This window comes from Ranitomeya imitator, chromosome 10, assembly GCF_032444005.1.
Source record: "Ranitomeya imitator isolate aRanImi1 chromosome 10, aRanImi1.pri, whole genome shotgun sequence".
Classification (NCBI taxonomy): Eukaryota; Metazoa; Chordata; class Amphibia; order Anura; family Dendrobatidae; genus Ranitomeya; species Ranitomeya imitator.
The window spans coordinates 124,126,106-124,148,908 of NC_091291.1; the positions used below are offsets into that span (position 1 = coordinate 124,126,106).

Below are 22,803 nucleotides of genomic sequence, written 5' to 3' on the forward strand. Positions count from 1 at the left end.
CCTAATAAACACTTTATTGTTTTACCGGGCTGGGTGACTGCAAACCTTTTTTCTTTTTTTTCTGGATTTCATGCACTTTTTTGGTTATGCACTCTGAGCGCCCGTAAGTGGAGTAGATGGTACTGGTACTGGCATAGCACATGCTGTTAGATGATCGCGAAAGGCAGCAGTGCGGGTATTTTTTTCTTTTTCCTATTAGACAACCCGGACAGCACGCAGACCCGGCACGGAGAGACGGCAACCCCCCGGACAGCCCGTAGACCACCCAGACAGCCCGCAGACCCGGCACGGAGAGCTCGCAGACCCCGCCCGCACACAGTCACCACTCACCGCCCACACTCTTTCCCCTCCCGAACTGCAGCGTTTCCTCCTCAGCTAAACCACAGATCTTTTTACATCTGCGGTTTTGCTGTGGAAGTGTCCAACTCAATGCAAGTCAATGGGTGCAGAAACGCTGCAGTTCCGCACAAAGAATTGACATGCTGCGGAAAAAACAACGCTGCCTTTCCGCACGTTTTTTTTCCGCAGCATGTGCACAGCGGATTTGGTTTTCCATAGGTTTACATGGTACTGTAGACCGCATGGAAAACTGCTGCAGATCCGCAGCATCAAGAACGCCGCGGATCCGCGGTAAAAAACGCAACGTGGGAACATGGCCTAACCGTATCTTTCTTCCCTCTCTTCATTCAGAGCCAATGAACTTTGCCATCTCGACCATGCATGGAAGAGCTGCCAACTGCGTGTTCGGCCAACAAGTAACCAGCTCACAAGAGGGTTTGCAGATTTTTCTACCAATCCGCGTTGTCTTTTTTTGACTGTGCATGGTTGTATTTGTATACACTAATGTGGATGAAGACCATAGCTGGTTGGTCTGCATCTGATGGCCAAAGTTAATTTCCGTTGAATGTCCAATCCTCTTTTTTCAGATCTTTGTTCCACTCGATGAAATCGAAACCTTCTTTCGCTGTTTCTATCGCATATTATGTAGAAAACCTCATAAATTCTAGAGAAATGACTTAACATAATTATATAACAGCTATATTCTGCGCCAGAAAGCTCCACAGAGAGCGACTGAGTCTAGGAGGTCTATTAATAAGTGTTGTGACCATCTGGAGAGCTCAGACCCATAAACTGTGAATAATACTGGAAAGAATGGCTGTGATAGCGCTATAAGGAGTTGTATTATATCAAACCTTAACCATATGTTGTATGTGCCAGCAAGAGAAACACAAGAGACATTCAGCTCCGACAACAACTGTTCTGCCGTTAATGCATTTCACATTTGAGTCCCAAGAACATGCCTCAATTTTCCCGGTGGATGAAGAAGGCATGCCGCACACCGCAGATGTAGAGATCTGGAATCACACAGATGACCAGACTCTGAGATCAATCTCGTCACAGGCAACTGGTGGATACATAAAGGGCAGATAACATTCTTATCACGCTTGAATTTTCGTTAGCATCAACCATAGACTTATTGTTAGTCGTTAATGTAGGCTTTTTGTAGACTTTTCATGGCCATTTTTACAGGATGGTAACTTGGGATTGGGGGGGTGACAGGCTGGAACACTATAGGGCAAGCAAATAAAAAGGGCTAGAAGCCTTATCCTGGTCAGTTTAAAACGTATTCCTTATCCTGAAAATCCCTGAGGCTCTGCAGAACCATCTTGAAGACAGGGAAGATGCAGATGCAAAGCATGAGTGATCAGAGCGTATGGTAAGCGGTGACTGTTACAGCTCTCTGCACCGCCTCGATAACTGGAAGCGTCAACTGTAGAGAGAATATAACTTTGCTTTCTACCCGTAACCGTTGTTTCAAGTAAGCTGGCTACACGTACTTCTATGAGCCTGCGTTTTTAAATTTTGCGTTCGCTTGCCCCAATGCACGGAGAGGTTATTGCACCAAAACATCTAAAAGGTGAATTGAATAAGAATCAGGCTACACATTTTTTTCACTACGGGCATCCATTAAATCAGTATAACAGGACAATATGGCAGTACCTTTATTTTAACAGGTTAAATCGTGATGACATGTTCTTTTTAAGAGCTATAAAAAAAAAAAAGAGCCACAGATGCCGAAGGTCTGTGCTGGTTCTCAGGGCCCCAAACAGCAGCCGCCGCAGATAACTGATGAGGTTGATAGATTTTTAACTAACTCTAGAAGTAAACAATGTAATATTTAGGTGCCAGCAGCAAACTTTTTAAGCCCCAGAGGAAGCCTTGAGACACGTTGTGGTTGATGCAACATTTTCTGCTAGGCTGTACCTTATTAAGTTCATCACTTCTCACATTAGAAAGCGATATATATATATATATATATATGTATATATATATATATATATATATATATATATATATATATATCAGAAGTACAGCGTAATATTTACAGGTCGCTCTAAATTAACCTTTGCTTCAATTGATGACTTACAAAGCCATTCATAACCTTTCTCCGTACATCTTTGAACTAATCTCCCTATATCTTCACTCATGTAATACCCAGTTCTCCCAAGACCTCCTTCTCTCCTCCACACTTATTTATTCCTCACTCAATCGTCTCCAAGATTTCTCCCAACTATCCCCCATCCTCTGGAATTCTGCGCTCCAACATGTCCGATTAGCTTCCACATTCGGATCCTTCAGAGAGAACCTGTGTAAGGAGGTTGCTTTCCCTGCTCCTTACCTGGAACCACTTAGTCAGACAGCTGCGTTGTTGGGGGGAAGACTTTCTACCCTGGACAGAAGGGACCATGTGACTGCTGGGGGCAGAGAGGAAGAGAGAGGGGTGTGGTCAGAAAAGAGCGGGAGAGCAGAGCGCGCGGGACAGAGCGCAAGAGAGAGAGCAGGCTGCAGAGCTGCGCTCCCCGAGAGAGAGTGCTCCCTGTGAGGGCACTGAGGCTGAGATACTAGTCGTAGTGGAGGCTGGATGTGAGAGTGTGGACTTGGAAGCCTCCGTAATCAGAGAACACGTATCCCCTTACAATGACCTGAACGCGCAGCCCCGGTGACCGCACTGACAAGCCAGGACCCCTGAGTGTGACAAAGTAAACTGCTCAGTGTGTGTGTAGCATTGCTACTGCAGAGAGAGACTGCCAGCCTAATATACAGAGACTCACAGCAGAATGGCTGTGTGACTTCCTGCTTCACTGGGAGAAAAGACTGCAAAGACTTAACCCCGGAGCCTCCAGTTCCCAGGAGACAGAGGAGAGACTTCAGGATCTCAAGCGCTGCTGGTGACTGTACCCACATTGGAATAAGGACCCTCCAGTCAGGACCTCCCTGGACTGATAAGTTACAAGAACACTCATTAACCCTTTCGATTCCGCTTAACTGTTTACTGTGTACTTTATCTCTATTAACCCTGTGTACTTCCTGCGAGGAGAATCTTACTAATGTTAATAAATTCCCCTCAACAGTTGGTCTGTCTGTTCCGTGGTGACATACTCAACCCTGCACTCTATTACACCTGAAAACTCATCTCTTCCAAGAAAGCCTACAGTCTGCAATGACCAAGCCGCCACCTCAACATCACCCGAGCCACCGCAACCCTCCAACCTACTGTCTCCTTCCACATCATCCTGTAGAATGTGGGCTCACAAGGGCAGGGTCCTCTTCCCTCTGTACCAGACTATCATTGTTAGGTTGTCACTAAGTGATATTTGTATTTTGAATGCAACCCTTTCTCATGTACAGAACCATGGAATCAATGGTGCTATATGAATAAATAATAATTTGACATACAGAAATATAAAACCTAGAAAGTTTTCAAAAGTGTTTTCAAGGAAGCTGCAGCATACAAAGAGTTAACATCCCTGCCCGCTTGCAAACCACATGATATTATAAATAAATTGTTGCTAAGTAATAGACTTGCCCTGAGGTTAGCTCTTTTGTGTCTTTGCAAGGGATGAAATTGTCAGGGCCGAGCAGCCTCATTGTTTTTGCACTGTTTTTTTCTTAGAGAACTCTTATAAATACAATAGAGTATATGAAAAGGTCGAGTAGCTCAGAGGTTATCACAAACATCCTGCAAATTGCCTGAACACAAACACTATAAAAAAAAAAATCCTTTTAGTAAAGACAATGTCCTCCTTATCAACCTTATTGTTAATGTTTCAATGCATTTACAAGAAAAAAAAGCAAAGTTCAATCTGGTGTCAGATGCTCCTATGCATCTCCATGGTAACAGACTACAAACAAACCTAGTGTAGTCTGATCCTGCAGTCATACTCCCTTTCATCCGTCCACTCTTCTTTGCACCCATGTCTAATGGAGACTAATGTATTAGGGCTCATACTCACTTGCGTGAAATACGGCCGAGTCTCGCATGGTAACACCCGGCTCTGCCGCCGGCACTTGGAAGCGGAGCGTGCAGCTCCATGTATTGCTGTGCGGCCGCACGCTCCGCTCTGGAGTGCCGACGGCAGAGCGGGGTTTTAACATGCGAGACTCGGCCGTATTTCACGCAAGTGATTATGAGCCCTTAGAGACACTTACTTATTCTCAAAGGGTTATTCGCATTTTAGGAATAATCATAGAGTAGGTGATAACTGGATGGCTTCTTTGACAAATCAATGGAGTTCATAACGATCCCAAGAGCAGGGTTCTAAAACGTCCTGTTTTATTGGAGAAGTGGACAACACGCGTGCCATGGATCCATTGATTGACTGTCGGAAGAAGGCACATTTCTAGAGCCTGATTTTCAATGGAGGTCCTAGAACACCCAGCGACTAGCACCTGTCCTGTTCATAACTTGCTACAAAGGGAATATCCCTTTAAATTAATAATTAATCTCATTATTAAGCAGATGTCTCGGTGACACTGAAAGCCCTTGAGACATCTGCTTAGATAAATTTGGAACGTCTACGTGCTACTTGAAAACCTAGTAGAGCTTGCTAGTTGTGTAAGGTGTCCGTCCGTATTCCTTCCCTATTTCTTGCACAAATATCACTTGTAGATTTTCAGAGCTTTTATTGCTTTTAATGGAAATATGGTTGCTAAAAAATAAAATTACCAGAACATTGATGGATCTACACAAAAAGAAAATAGTTGTGAATCCCGAATCTTTACCTAATGGTACGAAGACAATTTTACACAGTAAAGAGAATCTTCAAAATAAAAAAGGCTGCTGAATGCCTTGTCTTATTATTCGGTGCCGGGATTTATTTTGCTAGAAATGAATTATGCCGGTAGATCCTTTGTATCTTACAAATAAATATGTTAGGCAGAAAAAAAAAAAGTAACGTTCCCTTGAAACACAAAGCGCAAAAGCTGCAAAAGCCAAATACAATGTAACTACCGAAATGGAAAAAAAAAACTATTCTAGAAGAAAGAATATCATTGCTCACGGCAAAGGACTGCTCTGTGAAATCCAAAATGGTTGGAGAAAGTAACTGTGGATGGTTTACTTTTATATTTTGCTGTATGACTCATACAAAACTCAATAACCGCAAAACAAAAGTAGAAAGTAAATATAAGTAAGATATATATATAGAGAGAGAGGAAGTCTCAAAAGAAAATCGGAGTATTCCAGAATCTTAAAAGTAGTAATATTGTAACTTGAATATGTGAATAAGGAACTAAACTTACGGGATTTGTGCGATTTGTGCATGTTACATAGGTTCTGCCCTTGATTATGTGTCTGTAGTCGGCGTCTCTTTCCGTTGAGTCACGGCAGGTACGCTTTTTCTTTGGGAGTTTCCGTTCTGTTATCTTTGTTTCTGTCGGTTCTGGGTAACAGGTGCTTTTCATGTATTTTGCTTGTCTGTCCTATCACCTTTCGGGTGCAGCTTTATATACTTTACCCTGCTGGTGTTAGAGGTTGTTGGATTGATACAATTTGCTGTAGTTTGTTAGTTTCAGTAGTTTTTTGTGCGATTCCTTCATTCCTTAACGAACTGCTAAGGACATTCAGGGTACGCCACCATCGAGTGGGCAGGGATAGACCACGGTAAGTGAATGTTTGTTTTTTTTCCTAGTCTGAACAGGGACCTCTCAGGTTCAGGTATTTGTCTTCCTGGTTTGTGCGCTACCTGTGTGAATATTATACTATCACAAAATCTCTACTTGGTCAAAAGCAGAATCGGACTATCTATTTTGGGACGCCATCCTCTTTTTGAAGAATATAAAGTTGGACAGCGACAGGCACATGATGAATAATTTTAGATTCCCTTTGTCTTAATCATTCTAATTGCATCCACAGTTTTCTACCTCACCATCTCCAGAACAGTTGCCATGATGTCTCCCTTACACGGTACACCCAGACAGACATGAGGGGTTCTTCTCTCCTGTCTCTATGTGGCACATCTCCAGAATAGAAAACCAAACAAAAAAAAACAAGGATCCCTAAAATATAACTTTTAATCAAATAAGTTAAAAAGACTCTATTTTTTTAATATAGTAAAAAAAGTACGTAATGTACCTAAAGAACCCTAGATCGAACTACCATGAATCCTGCCTAGGGTCTACCAGTGATCAAAAGAAAGAAAATAGTGAATCAAATCCCCCTTTGTCACCCCCTTAGGTAGATAAAAATTATAAAATAAAAAATATTTTTTTTCCATTCTTTGTAGTTGGGGTTAGAATTTGTTTTTGTTCACAAGTAAAATGACAACTAGTGCTGAGCGCAAGTGATCGTTACTCAAGTTTGCATCGGGTGCTTGGGTATGCACAGAGTATCGCGGATCCCCGCATGTAATTTTATGGTGGGTGTTTAACAGCTGGGAAACATAGGGATACGGGGACTCGAGCATGTCACTCGAGAACTGCAATATTTGGTGCATACCCGCGAGCACCCGGAGCAAACTGGAGTAGCGAGCTCTTGCGCTCAAAACTAATGGCGGCGTATTCAAGATGCTGACTTAATGTTATTAAATTCTGTGTTGTACCTGTGTGTTCAAAATGCTCACTATACGCCTGGATAAAATCCTTGAAGGGGTTTAGTTTCCAAAATGGATTCACCAGAGGAGGGTTTCAACTGTTTAGGCACATCAGGGGATCTCCAAAGGCAACATGGCGTCTACTAATTATTCCAGCAAATTTTACATTCAAAAAGTCAAATGGCACTCCTTCCCTTCCCAGCCCCGCCATGGGCCCAAACAGTAGCTTCCCTCACAAATGGGGTATCAGGGTACTCAGGAGAAATTGCACAACAAATTTTGTGGTCCATTTTCTCCAGTTACCCTTGCGAAAATAAAAAAGTTTGGGTCTATGGCTATGTGCACACGTCCAGATTTTTAGCTTTTTTTTGCGGAATTTCGCCATAAAAACGCTATAAATCCGCTACAAAAACGCTAACATTATGCATCCTATCTTTTAGAATGCATTCCGCATTTTTTGTGCATATGTTAGCGTTTTTTTCCGCAAAAAAAACGCAATCCGCAAAAAGAACGGACATGCTCATTCTTTTTGCGGATTTCATAGCAAAAATGACATTCAGGAAAAAAAAAAAAACGCTAAAAATCCGCAAAAAAACCGCGCAAAAAAATGCGGATTTCTGGCAGAATTCTCAGGATTTTGTCAGGAAAAAAACCTGACGTGTGCACATAGCCTAAAGCAATTTTTTTGTGAACAAAATTAAGTTAATTTTTTTCTTTCATTTTGCTTCAGTTTCTGTGAAGCACCTCTGAAGGGTTAATAAACTTCTCGGATGTGGTTTGAGCACCTTGAGGGGTGCAGTATTTAGAATGGTGTCACTTTTGGCTACTTTCTGTCTCATAAACCCCTCAAAGTAACTTCAAATGTGATGTCGTCCCTAAAAAAATGGTTTTGTAAATTTTGTTGGAAAAATTTGAAAAATCGCTGATCAAATTTTAACCCTTATAACTTCCTACCGAAAAAAAACTTATGTTTCCAAAATTGTGCTGATGTAAAGAAGACATGTGGGAAATGTTATTTATTTTTGTGTGACATAATGCTGATTTAAGGGCATAAAATGTAAAAGTTTGAAAATTGCCAAATTTTTGTTTTTAGAATCAGTGGGATATGTGGAAGCGTTCCAGAGTGATTATTATTATTATTTATTGTTATAGCGCCATTTATTCCATGGCGCTTTACATGTGAGGAGGGGTGTACATAATAAAAATAAGTACAATAATCTTAAACAATACAAGTCACAACTGGTGCAGGAGGAGAGAGGACCCTGCCCGCTAGGGCTCACAATCTACAAGGGATGGGTGAGGATACAGGAGGAGAGAGGACCCTGCCCGCGAAGGCTCACAATCTACAAGGGATGGGTGAGGATACAGGAGGAGAGAGGACCCTGCCCGCGAAGGCTCACAATCTACAAGGGATGGGTGAGGATACAGGAGGAGAGAGGACCCTGCCCGCGAAGGCTCACAATCTACAAGGGAAGGGTGAGGATACAGGAGGTGAGGGGAGAGCTGGTCGTGCAGCGGTTTGGTCGATCGGTGGTTAGCAGGTTGTAGGCTTGTCGGAAGAGGTGGGTCTTCAGTCTCTCTTTGAAGGTTTCGATGGTAGGCGAGATTACCACATTAAGTGACACTGGTCAGAATTGTAAAATTTGGTGAAGGTCAGAATTGTAGAATTTGGTGAAGGTCAAAAGTGGCTCGGTCACCAAGGAGTTGATATATGCAAAGATTGTTGAAACATCAGTGGCAATTTAGAGAGTCAATTTTACATTTTAGTATGTAGGCTCTTGGGATTTGCCCAGATTTGTGTCCACAACAGACAACATATCAGACGTAAAAAAGCTGCAAATAACTCAATAACTCAGCCTGCTAAAATGAAGTCAGTGCTACAGCTCAAAACTGACCGTATAATTACGGAGCAGTTTGCGCTTTTCATTTTCCTGCTCATCAGTTCTGTTGGATACATATCTTGGCTCTTGCATCAATCATGAGGAATCTTTGGCCTTGACCAAAGCCACAGCCATCAGTATCAACCCAGAGCACAATAACGCAACTGTTTGAATCTGTCCTGATGACGTCGGCCATTGTGGAACATATTTCGCGATAGACGGCACTACTATGTTACATTGTACCAGAAGCTCCACAGCACATTCAGTTTGATCCAGTTTGGAAAAAAAAAACCTGATACACAATGATATACTGTTCTACTTTGTAACAACACACTTTAGATTAGAAAGTCATCCCAAGATGGGTCTTCAGAAGAAACACCAACAGAGCAACGTTCTCCAGACGGTGGCGTCACAGCGCATGGGTCATGACCTAGAACAGCGGACAACGGCCTACAAGATTAGGATATGGTTTACATCTAAATTATGTTTATTATTTTTCTTCCAAAGATTCAGTGCTAAAGAATTGTAAATCTGACATCAAATTGTAACCATATTATTGATATATTCATGTATAATTGATCTCGGAGGTTTAACATGCCCTTGAATTAGATATAGCTTATATTAACCAGTATTTTATCCTTCCATTGGGTATTTCAGACTATAAAAAAAATATCGTTGTATCGGAAATGAAAAGTGTTGGTTATTATTAGATTATAATTATTAATGCCATTTCCCACTTGTCCGAACATTTTAGAGTTTAATGTGCCCGTCTAATGCATCATTTTCTTAACAGGGTTCTTTCGAACCCTGGGACTCTAAAAACTAGACAAGGGTTTCCTGTCAGAAAGCTTCTCTTCAAAGGGAATGTGCAGTCAGAATATTACCTATCATATTTTTATTTCTTTTTTGGGGCAATTTTTTGTTTTATGCGTATTAAAGAAAATCTTGCAATTTCCACACTTCTCCCTAGATCAAATATTAGGACTCCTACTTCCTGTTCTTCATATGGACATTATCAATAGATTCACTCAAACCTAGTTTGTTTCCATTAAATCATTATCTCAGCATTCTTTAGTCTGAACAAAGCTCACTGCGAAGAGAGGAGGAGGAGGTGAGCTGTGACATCACCTATTGTGAATGGTTTATCCTGTGTTATCTGCTGTATATAGAGGTGTTATCAATCATTGTACAGGAGGAGGTGAGCTGTGACATCACCTATTGTGAATGGTGGATCCTGTGTTATCTACTGTATATAGAGGTGTTATCAGTCATTGTACAGGAGGAGGTGAGCTGTGACATCACCTATTGTGAATGGTGGATCCTGCGCTATCTACTGTATATAGAGTGTTATTAATCACTAGATGGTGGCCCGATTCGAACGCATCGAGTATTCTAGAATATGCATGTCCACGTAGTATATTGCATAGTCCGCGTAGTATATTACATAGTATATTGCCCAGTGACGTAGTATACAGCACAGAGCCACGTAGTCTATTGCCCAGCCACGTAGCCTATTGCCCAGCCACGTAGTATATTGCCCAGCCACGTAGTATATTGCCCAGTGACGTAGCATACAGCACAGAGCCATGCAGTATATTGCCCAGCCACGTAGTCTATTGCCCAGCCACGTAGTCTATTGCCCAGCCACGTAGTATATTGCCCAGTGACGTAGCATACAGCACAGAGCCATGCAGTATATTGCCCAGCCACGTAGTCTATTGCCCAGCCACGTAGTCTATTGCCCAGCCACGTAGTATATTGCCCAGTGACGTAGCATACAGCACAGAGCCATGCAGTATATTGCCCAGCCACGTAGTCTATTGCCCAGCCACGTAGTCTATTGCCCAGCCACGTAGTATATTGCCCAGTGACGTAGCATACAGCACAGAGCCATGCAGTATATTGCCCAGCCACGTAGTCTATTGCCCAGCCACGTAGTCTATTGCCCAGCCACGTAGTATATTGCCCAGTGACGTAGCATACAGCACAGAGCCACGTAGTATATTGCCCAGCCACATAGTATATTGCCTAGCCACGTATGTCACAAGTTAAAAAATAAACATACTCACCTTCCGATCTGAGGGCCCCTTGTAGTTCTAACATACTCACCATACTTGTAGTTCTGTCGCCTGTGCGAGGTACAGGCGGCAGCTTCCGGTCCCAGCCTGCTCGCGCAGGCCTTGTGATTACGTCGCGGTCACATGACCGTGACGTCACGGCAGGTCCTTCTGCCAAACCATTTGTGCCAACGGAACATGGCGGTTGCATCAAGAGGAGCGGGGAAGGCGGCTGTTGTGAATTCTGTGGCTGAATTCACTCCTGTGGTCACAAGTGGTACTGCAGCTTCTGAGCTTCCTCCCTCAGGTGTTCTGGTGAGCTCGTTGGCTGCTTTGTTATTTAACTCCGCCTGATTCTGTCTTCCTTGCTCCTTGTCAATGTTCCAGTGTTGGATCTGAGCTTCTGGATCTTTCCTGTGGCCTGCTGCTCTGCTTAGATAAGTGCTTCTTTGCTTTTGTTGCTACTTTTTCTGTCCAGCTTGTCTATTCGTTTTGCTGGAAGCTCTGAGACGCAAAGGGTGTACCGCCGTGCCGTTAGTTCGGCACGGTGGGTCTTTTTGCCCCTTTTGCGTGGTTTTTGCTTTAGGGTTTTTTGTAGACTGCAAAGTTCTCTTTGCTATCCTCGCTCTGTCCTAGAATATCGGGCCCCACTTTGCTGAATCTATTTCATCCCTACGTTTTGTCTTTTCATCTTGCTAACAGTCATTATATGTGGGGGGCTGCCTTTTCCTTTGGGGTATTTCTCTGAGGCAAGTCAGGCTTGTTTTTCTATCTTCAGGCTAGTCAGCTCCTCAGGCTGTGCCGAGTTGCATAGGTAGTGTCAGGCGCAATCCACAGCTGCCTTTAGTTGTGTTTAGGATAGGTTCAGGTATTGCGGTCTACAGAGATTCCACGTCTCAGAGCTCGTTCTATTGTTTTTGGGTTGTTGTCAGATCACTGTATGTGCTCTGATTGCTGGCACACTGTGTTACTGGATTGCCTACATAACAGGCGGCGTAGGTGAGTATAAAATCGTTTTTTTTTTTTTTATTATTTTTAACATTAGATGTTTTTACTATTGGCGCTGCATAGGCCGCGTCAACAGTAAAAAAAACTTGGTCACACAGGGTTAATAGCAGCGGTAACGGAGTGCGTTGCCCGCGGCATAACACGGTCCGTTACCGCCGGCATTAACCCTGTGTGAGCGGTGAGCGGAGGGGTGTATGCGGGCGTCGGGCAGTCAGTGCAGGGAGTAAGGAGCGGCCATTTTCTTCCGGACTGTGCGCGTCGCTGATTGGTCACGGCAGCCATGACAGACAGCTGCTGTGACCAATCAGCGAACGAATAACCGTTACAGACAGAAGGACAGACAGACGGAAGTGACCCTTAGACAATTATATAGTAGATTGTACAGGAGGAGGAGGTAAGCTGTGACATCACCTATTGTGAATGGTGGATCCTGTGTTATCTGCTGTATATAGAGGTGTTATCAGTCATTATACAGGAGGAGGTGAGCTGTGACATCTCCTATTGTGAATGGTGGATCCTGTGTTATCTGCTGTATATAGAGGTGTTATCAGTCATTATACAGGAGGAGGTGAGCTGTGACATCTCCTATTGTGAATGGTGGATCCGGTGTTATCTACTGTATATAGAGGTGTTATCAGTCATTGTACAGGAGGAGGAGGTGAGCTGTGACATCTCCTATTGTGAATGGTGGATCCTATGTTATCTACTGTATATAGAGGTGTTATCATGGGGTGGAAACAAATAATTTTATAAATCTGAAACACGTGCACATTATGGTAAATTTGGTGCAGTGCTTTGTTAAACAGCAGTACCGTAGAGGATGACAGGAGTGCCGTCGATGACATGTGGGTCTTATCCCAGAGTGATACAAGTGATTGTTCCATTTCAGTAAAGGATTCTCAAGATGGAAAAATATTTTTTTCAGAGGTTATTTTGTGGCATACAGATATAAAACCATTGTTTTAATGTATCGAAATTGAAACCGACAACCCCTCAAAAATTTCCTATGAAAGGTACTGTACATTTTCATGGTGAAAAAATTAACTTGGGAGAGACAAGAATAAATTGTTACCAGACAGGCCACTACTAAAATTCTTGAAACACAACCACAAATATTTTATGCTTGGCTTCCCGCCTGAGTTCTTTAGCATTTTAAAATATTATAAACTTTTTATAGCATTAGTTCTGCGTCCTACTAATGATATGCCACTTGTAGAATCACTGACATACGTGCGGTCTTTTAAGTGGTATGAACAGAATTGACAAGCAAAAAAGGCATTTAATATCTCCAAAAACATATGTTATATACCAGAGTATAAGCCGAGATTTTCAGCCCATTTTGGGGGCTGAAAGTCTCCCTCTCGGCTTTTACTCGAGTCATACCCGGAGGTCGGCAGGGGAGGGGGAACGGGAGCTGTCTAGTTATACTTACCTGCTCCTGGCGCGGTCCCTGCAGTCCCTGCTTCCCGGCACCCCAGCTTCTTCCTGTACTGAGCGGTCACATGGTACCGCTCATTACAGTAATGAATATGCGACTCCACCTCCCATAGGGGTGGAGCCGCATATTCATTACTGTAATGAGCGGTAACGGTGACCGCTCAGTACAGGAAGAAGCTGCGGCGCCAGGGAACAGACGTACAGGGACCGCGCCAGGAGCAGGTGAGTATAACAGGGAGGGGAGCGCTGCGCGATAGTCACCTGCTCCTCGTTCCGTCTTCTGCAGTGACGCTCAGGTCAGAGGGTGCGATGACGTGGTTAGTTCGCGCCCTCTGCCTGAACGTCAGTGCAGAAGACGCTGAAGATGGAGCAGCGCCAGAACAGGAGCAAGTGAATATTGAAAGTGCCGGGGGCCTGAGTGATGGAGAGGTGAGTATGTGATTCATTTTTTTTTAATCGCAGCAACCGCAAATGGGGCAAGTGTCTGTATGGAGCATCTTCTGGGGCCATTACGTTTGTGCAGCACTATAAGGGGCAAGTGTCTTTATGGAGCATCTTATGGGGCCATAATCAACATTTGTGCAGCATTATATTGGGCAAATGTGTCTATGGAGCATCTTATGGGGCCATTATTAACCTTTATGCAGGATTATATGGGGCATATTTTAATATGGAGCATCTTATATGGGGCCATCATGAACTGTATGGAGCATTATCTGGGGCTCCTGGTTCAATATGGATATTCAAAAACACTTAACCTACTGATGTCTCAATTAATTTTACTTTTATTGGTATCTATTTTTACTTTTGACATTTACCGGTAGCTGCTGCATTTCCCACCCTAGGCTTATACTCGAGTCACTAAGTTTTCCCGTTTTTTTGTGGAAAAATTAGGGGGGTCGGCTTATACTCGAGTGTATACAATAATTCCAGCATTTTCTACACAATATAACTAAAGATTAGACATGGTTAGATGAAAGACATGGTTAGACATGATTAGACATGGTTAGATGAAAGCTATGACTGGGCAGTTAACTTACAGGGTTACAGTCTGTTTAGAAAGGATCGTAAAAATCGGAGAGGAGGAGGGGTTTGTCTCTATGTAAAGTCTTGTCTAAAGTCCACTTTAAGGGAGGATATTAGCGAAGGGAATGAGGATGTCGAGTCCATATGGGTTGAAATTCATGGAGGGAAAAATGGTAACAAAATTCTCATTGGGGTCTGTTACAAACCCCCAAATATAACAGAAACCATGGAAAGTCTACTTCTAAAGCAGATAGATGAAGCTGCAACCCATAATGAGGTCCTGGTTATGGGGGACTTTAACTACCCGGATATTAACTGGGAAACAGAAACCTGTGAAACCCATAAAGGCAACAGGTTTCTGCTAATAACCAAGAAAAATTATCTTTCACAATTGGTGCAGAATCCAACCAGAGGAGCAGCACTTTTAGACCTAATACTATCTAATAGACCTGACAGAATAACAAATCTGCAGGTGGTCGGGCATTTAGGAAATAGCGACCACAATATTGTGCAGTTTCACCTGTCTTTCACTAGGGGGACTTGTCAGGGAGTCACAAAAACATTGAACTTTAGGAAGGCAAAGTTTGAACAGCTTAGAGATGCCCTTAATCTGGTAGACTGGGACAATATCCTCAGAAATGAAAATACAGATAATAAATGGGAAATGTTTAAGAACATCCTAAATAGGCAGTGTAAGCGGTTTATACCTTGTGGGAATAAAAGGACTAGAAATAGGAAAAACCCAATGTGGCTAAACAAAGAAGTAAGACAGGCAATTAACAGTAAAAAGAAAGCATTTGCACTACTAAAGCAGGATGGCACCATTGAAGCTCTAAAAAACTATAGGGAGAAAAATACTTTATCTAAAAAACTAATTAAAGCTGCCAAAAAGGAAACAGAGAAGCACATTGCTAAGGAGAGTAAAACTAATCCCAAACTGTTCTTCAACTATATCAATAGTAAAAGAATAAAAACTGAAAATGTAGGCCCCTTAAAAAATAGTGAGGAAAGAATGGTTGTAGATGACGAGGAAAAAGCTAACATATTAAACACCTTCTTCTCCACGGTATTCACGGTGGAAAATGAAATGCTAGGTGAAATCCCAAGAAACAATGAAAACCCTATATTAAGGGTCACCAATCTAACCCAAGAAGAGGTGCAAAACCGGCTAAATAAGATTAAAATAGATAAATCTCCGGGTCCGGATGGCATACACCCACGAGTACTAAGAGAACTAAGTAATGTAATAGATAAACCATTATTTCTTATTTTTAGTGACTCTATAGCGACAGGGTCTGTTCCGCAGGACTGGCGCATAGCAAATGTGGTGCCAATATTCAAAAAGGGCTCTAAAAGTGAACCTGGAAATTATAGGCCAGTAAGTCTAACCTCTATTGTTGGTAAAATATTTGAAGGGTTTCTGAGGGATGTTATTCTGGATTATCTCAATGAGAATAACTCTTTAACTCCATATCAGCATGGGTTTATGAGAAATCGCTCCTGTCAAACCAATCTAATCAGTTTTTATGAAGAGGTAAGCTATAGGCTGGACCACGGTGAGTCATTGGACGTGGTATATCTCGATTTTTCCAAAGCGTTTGATACCGTGCCGCACAAGAGGTTGGTACACAAAATGAGAATGCTTGGTCTGGGGGAAAATGTGTGTAAATGGGTTAGTAACTGGCTTAGTGATAGAAAGCAGAGGGTGGTTATAAATGGTATAGTCTCTAACTGGGTCGCTGTGACCAGTGGGGTACCGCAGGGGTCAGTATTGGGACCTGTTCTCTTCAACATATTCATTAATGATCTGGTAGAAGGTTTACACAGTAAAATATCGATATTTGCAGATGATACAAAACTATGTAAAGCAGTTAATACAAGAGAAGATAGTATTCTGCTACAGATGGATCTGGATAAGTTGGAAACTTGGGCTGAAAGGTGGCAGATGAGGTTTAACAATGATAAATGTAAGGTTATACACATGGGAAGAAGGAATCAATATCACCATTACACACTGAACGGGAAACCACTGGGTAAATCTGACAGGGAGAAGGACTTGGGGATCCTAGTTAATGATAAACTTACCTGGAGCAGCCAGTGCCAGGCAGCAGCTGCCAAGGCAAACAGGATCATGGGGTGCATTAAAAGAGGTCTGGATACACATGATGAGAGCATTATACTGCCTCTGTACAAATCCCTAGTTAGACCGCACATGGAGTACTGTGTCCAGTTTTGGGCACCGGTGCTCAGGAAGGATATAATGGAACTAGAGAGAGTACAAAGGAGGGCAACAAAATTAATAAAGGGGATGGGAGAACTACAATACCCAGATAGATTAGCGAAATTAGGATTATTTAGTCTAGAAAAAAGACGACTGAGGGGCGATCTAATAACCATGTATAAGTATATAAGGGGACAATACAAATATCTCGCTGAGGATCTGTTTATACCAAGGAAGGTGACGGGCACAAGGGGGCATTCTTTGCGTCTGGAGGAGAGAAGGTTTTTCCACCAACATAGAAGAGGATTCTTTACTGTTAGGGCAGTGAGAATCTGGAATTGCTTGCCTGAGGAGGTGGTGATGGCGAACTCAGTCGAGGGGTTCAAGAGAGGCCTGGATGTCTTCCTGGAGCAGAACAATATTGTATCATACAATTATTAGGTTCTGTAGAAGGACGTAGATCTGGGTATTTATTTATTATGATGGAATATAGGCTGAACTGGATGGACAAATGTCTTTTTTCGGCCTTACTAACTATGTTACTATGTTACTATGTTACTATTAACTGTCACTTGCCATATCAATATATAATAGTTTTCCCCAATGTAAATGTCACTGTTCTCCTGAATTGGGCATTGTTGATTTTTTGTTCCTGCTCCTCCCTGTTCTTGAGATGTGGCTCTTCCCTGTAAATAAGTATAATCCTATTTAGTCAAGTGGGCGTGACCGTCAACTATTCACTGCGGACGCCCAGTTGGCTAACAGACTAGTTTTATACAGAAAGAATAAGGGGCCCTATCTTAGGAATCGAGAGGCGAAGGAACAAAAGAAAAACATCCCCAGATTCAGGAGAACGGCAGTTTCACGAATCACAGGGAGGATAGCTTTATCATCCCCACCACTCACACTAATATGTCATGAACCGGGGTTGTTTGGTTGCCCCAGTTCTTTCTGAATGGGATTTATCTATATCCCACTTCCGGCTTTTAACTTGCAGCTCTCTGGCGCTTTCCTTACCCTCAAGTCAGACTGGGTACTGCACCTAGGATAATTAGTTGCCAGAAAGGCTGCCTTACTTTGTACTGGCTTATGGGCACATTGCAGCGAGGGCTCCCACTCCTACTCAGGCAGGAACAATAATTATCAATGCAGTCCGTCGCTACCAGGTGTCCCAAACCCGCAGGACAAATCAGCTGCCACCATCTCCAATTTCTTAACGGGTCCGGAGCCAACCCAAATTAGTAGCGTAATTCACTGCAGATGACGTGACCGTACGTTATAGAGCAAGGAGAAACAAAGCTAGTAATTTTATATGTTTTACTCCAAAAGATAGGCATTGTTTACAAAAGGGTAAAAAGTAAGATAAAATGAGACGATTACACTGGTCTACAAAAAAAAATAAAAAAAATTCCTGGCATGGATTTTAAGAACAGTTTTAGACTAATTTGAGGGTGCTGAATTCAAATCTGATCTTCTAATTTCTCTATCACATCACGTTTTTGCGCTATAGGTATATAGCCCATTTTCAAGAATTCCATGATAAATATAAGTAGTGTATGAAAAGTGCCAGTTTATACGGTTCACTAAGGTAAATTTAGTTTTCATTTAGTCTCCCAATAAATGTGAGAATATCTTTGCTTTCTTTGAACATGCATAATTCCCATTTGTTATGATAACACCCTTGTTTTCTGTGCTAGTGGGACAGTAGAGCTACAGCAGAGCACTGGGTGAAAACTGAATGGCCTCAGCGACAGAGTTTGGCATCTGGCGATAAGAATGTCATCCATGATCCTCTGGTGGATAGGAAGGACATTGTTTTCCCTTACACATAAAACTTGGATTGATGAAGCAGTTCGTCAAAGCTCTCAATCACAGTGGAGAATGCTTTAACTATATATGTTCAACTTTTCCTGGACTTAGTGAAGAGAAGAAAAAGGCTGGAATATTTGATGGACCTCAAATAAGAACACTTATGAGAGAGCCAAATGTTATCACATCAATGAATGAGACAGAAGAAAGAGCTTGGAGGCATTTTGTAATGTGGTGCAGAATTTTCTAGGGAATAAGAAAGCAGACAACTATGAAGAGATTGTAGAAGAGCTACTAATGAGTCTGGGAAATCATGGATGGAGAATGAGTATCAAGATTCACTATTTACACAGCCATTTGGACTTTTTTCAGAGAACCTTGGGGATGTGAGCGAGGAACAGGGGGAGCATTTTCATCAGGACATTAAAACAATGGAACGACGGTATCAAGGTGGGTCTCACATATGATGGCTGACTATTGCTGGAGCTTGATGAGAGACAACCCAGAAGCCGTACATCACAGATCAGCCAAGAAAAGAAAGTTCAAATAACTGCCATTTGTAATCAATCTGTGTGCCATATATATGGGTTTTTATATTTTGTAGTTTAATTCTGTAAGTATATTTGATTTGCTGTACATAGACTTTGTAATCTTTGTTATTCCTGGATTAAAAAAAAATATATACAATGTAGTATTGAAAATCGTGTTTTTATCATAAAACATTAGATAGGAGTAATTTTCATCAAAATTTGAAAATATCTTGAAATCCTGATGTGATAGCCAAAAACGGAGTTCATATTCGTAATCAGCAGCCAAAATTGACTTAAAATATGTTTTAAAACCTTTTGCCAGAAAAATTGCGTTGACCAGTATTATGTATACACAGACGGTTACAAATAAAAAGAGATTAAAGATGAAAAAAAACACTTACAGTTCTCTTATTTCAGATCATGGCAAACCATGTGGCTGGGGGAGGGGGCGACATCAAAAGGCATCAAAGCAGCTTGCAGAGCTACTGTTAGCTCTCTTCCTTGGCAAAGACTCACTCATATCTCAACAGGCTTAAGATATGCCCTCTGGTTGTGACATCACTGAGTGGGCGGAGCTATGGAAAGCACTCCTACTTTCTCAGAGAGACTCAGAGTTATGAAACAATCATATCCACCGTAGCTCCAGGATGCAACCTGGTATAGCAATGATGGAATTACCATTGATCTTGTTTTGCGACTAGCATTCTATTAAGACCAAACATGACCTGGCTGTGCACCGGGAGTAAGCAGTATTTGGTTTCTCGGATACCAAGGGTACAGGAAATTGGAAAATGCACTGGGTGAGGGCCCGGCCGATGCACATACCAAATATATAACTTTAATATCTCTGTCGCTAATTGGGGTCAAGTTATGCCTTACTATTAAGTTTGCACATGAACAATAGAGAACAAGGTTTCAGACAAAAGACTGGTTTTCTGCACACTCCTGCATTGGAGAGGCAGGGGGGCAGAGCGTCCCACACTGGAGTTTCAAGTTACAGCTGTATTTTCATTAGGGAGCAAGGGCTGGGAGGAAGGGGGGTCGGAAAGCCCACAGCGTGTGTCTGTACTCAGCTTAAAAGGACGTAGCAGAGCTCAGTGTGCGTGATCATAGACAATCAAATATATCATGTTCCTGACAGGCAGCATTTACGTTTTACACAAAGTAAAATAAAATTATTTATGGCCAGTGATAGGTCCTTTAAGGTAAAACGGGGACAGGGGAGGTATGGAATCAGGGTGAGAGCCAATACAATTGCCAAAATGTATAAACAGTATTACACCTTGTTTTGGCGTGGTTGACCAGTTCTAGAATATGAAATTAGATCGTCTGCTTATACACGAACATCGCCATTTCGCTTCAATGTAATATTACAACAACAAAAAAGGACACAAAAACTTGTAAAAAAAAAACATGGAAAATATAATTATCAAAGGTAGAAATAAAGGCGAAATTTCCATCCCGATGTTGGGATTTTAAACCACGGCATATTAGATTAAATCATAAAAAGCTGCGACTATCGGGAAAATGTATCCACTACCTTTAAACTTTTAGTCAAGTGTCCATCCTTGGGTTCCACCAATTGTGTTAAAGAAGACTTTAGTATTTTGTTTGTTGTTGCTTTTGCATCCGCCATGTGGTTCCACTGATATGGGCCTTATTATTTACTGCTATTTTTATGGTCTTTACCAAGGGGGCATTACTCACAAGATAATAATGCAGAACAGCCAAATTTACGCAACTTTAGCTTACGCCTCACAACAGTTTAGTGTGCTGGAGGAATATACTCTGGCTTTATATCACGGACGCCATTAAGAATAGTGACACATATCTCCCCTCCAGTAGTTTACCTGTGACTTCGTCAAAGTGCCTAAAGGGACACTGTCACCTGGATTTGGAGGGAACAATCTTCAGCCATGGAGGCGGGGTTTTTGGGTGTTTGATTCACCCTTTCCTTACCCGCTGGCTGCATGCTGGCTGCAATATTGGATTGAAGTTCATTCTCTGTCCTCCATAGTACACGCCTGCGCAAGGCAAGATTGTCTTGTGCAGGCATGTACTACGGAGGACAGAGAATGAACTTCAATCCAATATTGCAGCCAGCATGCAGCCAGCGGGTAAGGAAAGGGTGAATCAAACACCCCAAAACCCCGCCTCCATGGCTGAAGATTGTTCCCTCCAAATTCAGGTGACAGTGTCCCTTTAATTAGTAGGGCCAAAAGTTCAACGGGTGCAAATATCGAGGTGGTGTCAAGAAAGAGTGGGACTATGTAAAATTACCAAAGGGGTTGGAGGCCCTCAATCAGTACTAGTGTACCACAAACTGCTCTGTTAATCTTGGATCAGGAAAAAAAAATTCAGATCAACAATGGATATACTGTGTGTATGGTTGTTTTCGGAGTCATTTTAACTCAGTGGCGAGGGGTTTCTTGGAATTGAGTGACCACATTTTTGCATCTGCCCACTTTCCTTTATGTAATTTAAAATCTATATTCCGTATATACTCAAATATAAGCCGACCCGAGTATAAGCCGCCCCCCCTAATTTTGCCACAAAAAACTGGGAAAACTTAATGACTCGAGTATAAGCCTAGGGCGAGAAATGCAGCAGCTACCGGTAAATGTCAAAAGTAAAAATAGATACCAATAAAAGTAAAATTAATTGAGACATCAGTAGGTTAAGTGTTTTTGAATATCCATATTGAATCAGGAGCCCCATATAATGCTCCATAAAGTTTATGATGGCCCCATAAGATGCTCCATATTAAAATATGCCCCATATAATCCTGCATAAAGGTTAATAATTGGCCCCATAAGATGCTCCATAGACACATTTGCCCAATATAGTGCTGCACAAATGTTGATTATGGCCCCATAAGATGTTCCATAAAGATATTTGCCCCATAGAGTGCTGCACAAACTTTGATTATGGCCCCATACAGACACTTGCCCCATATAGTGTTATGACCTGGTGGTTAGGAGCACCCGGAATGACCTGATAGTTAAACCACATACAGGACGAGCTCTGGGATGTGGGAACTCTGCTGACCGCAAGCCCTAATCCTATCACACACACTAGAAATAGCCGTGGAGCGCTCCTGACCAGACCTAGGCGCCTCGTCACAGCCTAAGAGCTATCTAGCCCTAGAGATGGAAAATAAAGCCTACCTTGCCTCAGAGAAATTCCCCAAAGGTAAAGGAAGCCCCCCACATATATTGACTGTGAGTAAAGATGAAAGTCACAAACGCAGAAATGAAACAGGTTTCAGCAAAGGGAGGCCAGACTTACTAAATAGACAGAGGATAGGAAAGGTAACTTTGCGATCAGCACAAAAACCTACAAAAGACCACGCAGAGTATGCAAAAAGACCTCCGCACCGACTCACGGTGCGGAGGGGCCACTCTGCATCCCAGAGCTTCCAGCTAGCAAGACAAAATCATGATAACCAGCTGGACAAGAAAACAGTGAACAAATAATGACTATCAGGAACTTCGCTTCTGCAGGAGAAGGCAGGTCACCAGAGAGATCCAGGAGCGAACTGAACCAATGCAAAAACATTGACAGCTGGCATGGAGTAACGATCTGAGAGGAGTTAAATAGAACAGCCAACCAAAGGATAAACCACGTCACCTGTGTAAGGAACCTCAGAAGCCGCAGCTTCACTCATAGCTACCAGAGGGAGCCCATAGACAGAACTCGCCGAAGTACCATTCACGACCACAGGAGGGAGTTCGAGCACAGAATTCACAACATATAGTGCTGCACAAAAGTTATGGCCCCATACAGACACTTGCCCCATATAGTGCTGCACAAACATTATGGCCCCATAGATGCTCCATACAGACACTTGCCCCATATAGACCTGCACAAATGTTGATTATGGCCCCATACACACACTTGCCCCATATAGTGCTGAACAAACGTTATGGCTCCATACAGACACTTGCCCCATTTGCTGTTGCT

The 22,803-nt window shown here is 42.4% G+C and overlaps 1 protein-coding gene and 1 long non-coding RNA gene across 5 annotated transcripts in view; both read right to left on the bottom strand.

The window, feature by feature from the left end:
• LOC138651400 (uncharacterized) overlaps positions 1-19,348 on the bottom strand; it is a 76,607-nt gene extending 57,259 nt beyond the window's left edge. The window contains exon 1 of the long non-coding RNA XR_011315478.1: positions 19,242-19,348. This is a non-coding gene — a long non-coding RNA (uncharacterized lncRNA). The remainder of the gene's footprint in view (positions 1-19,241) is intronic.
• Positions 1-22,803, bottom strand: part of NCAM1 (neural cell adhesion molecule 1) — a 362,053-nt gene that overhangs the window by 226,794 nt on the left and 112,456 nt on the right. The window lies entirely within an intron of this gene.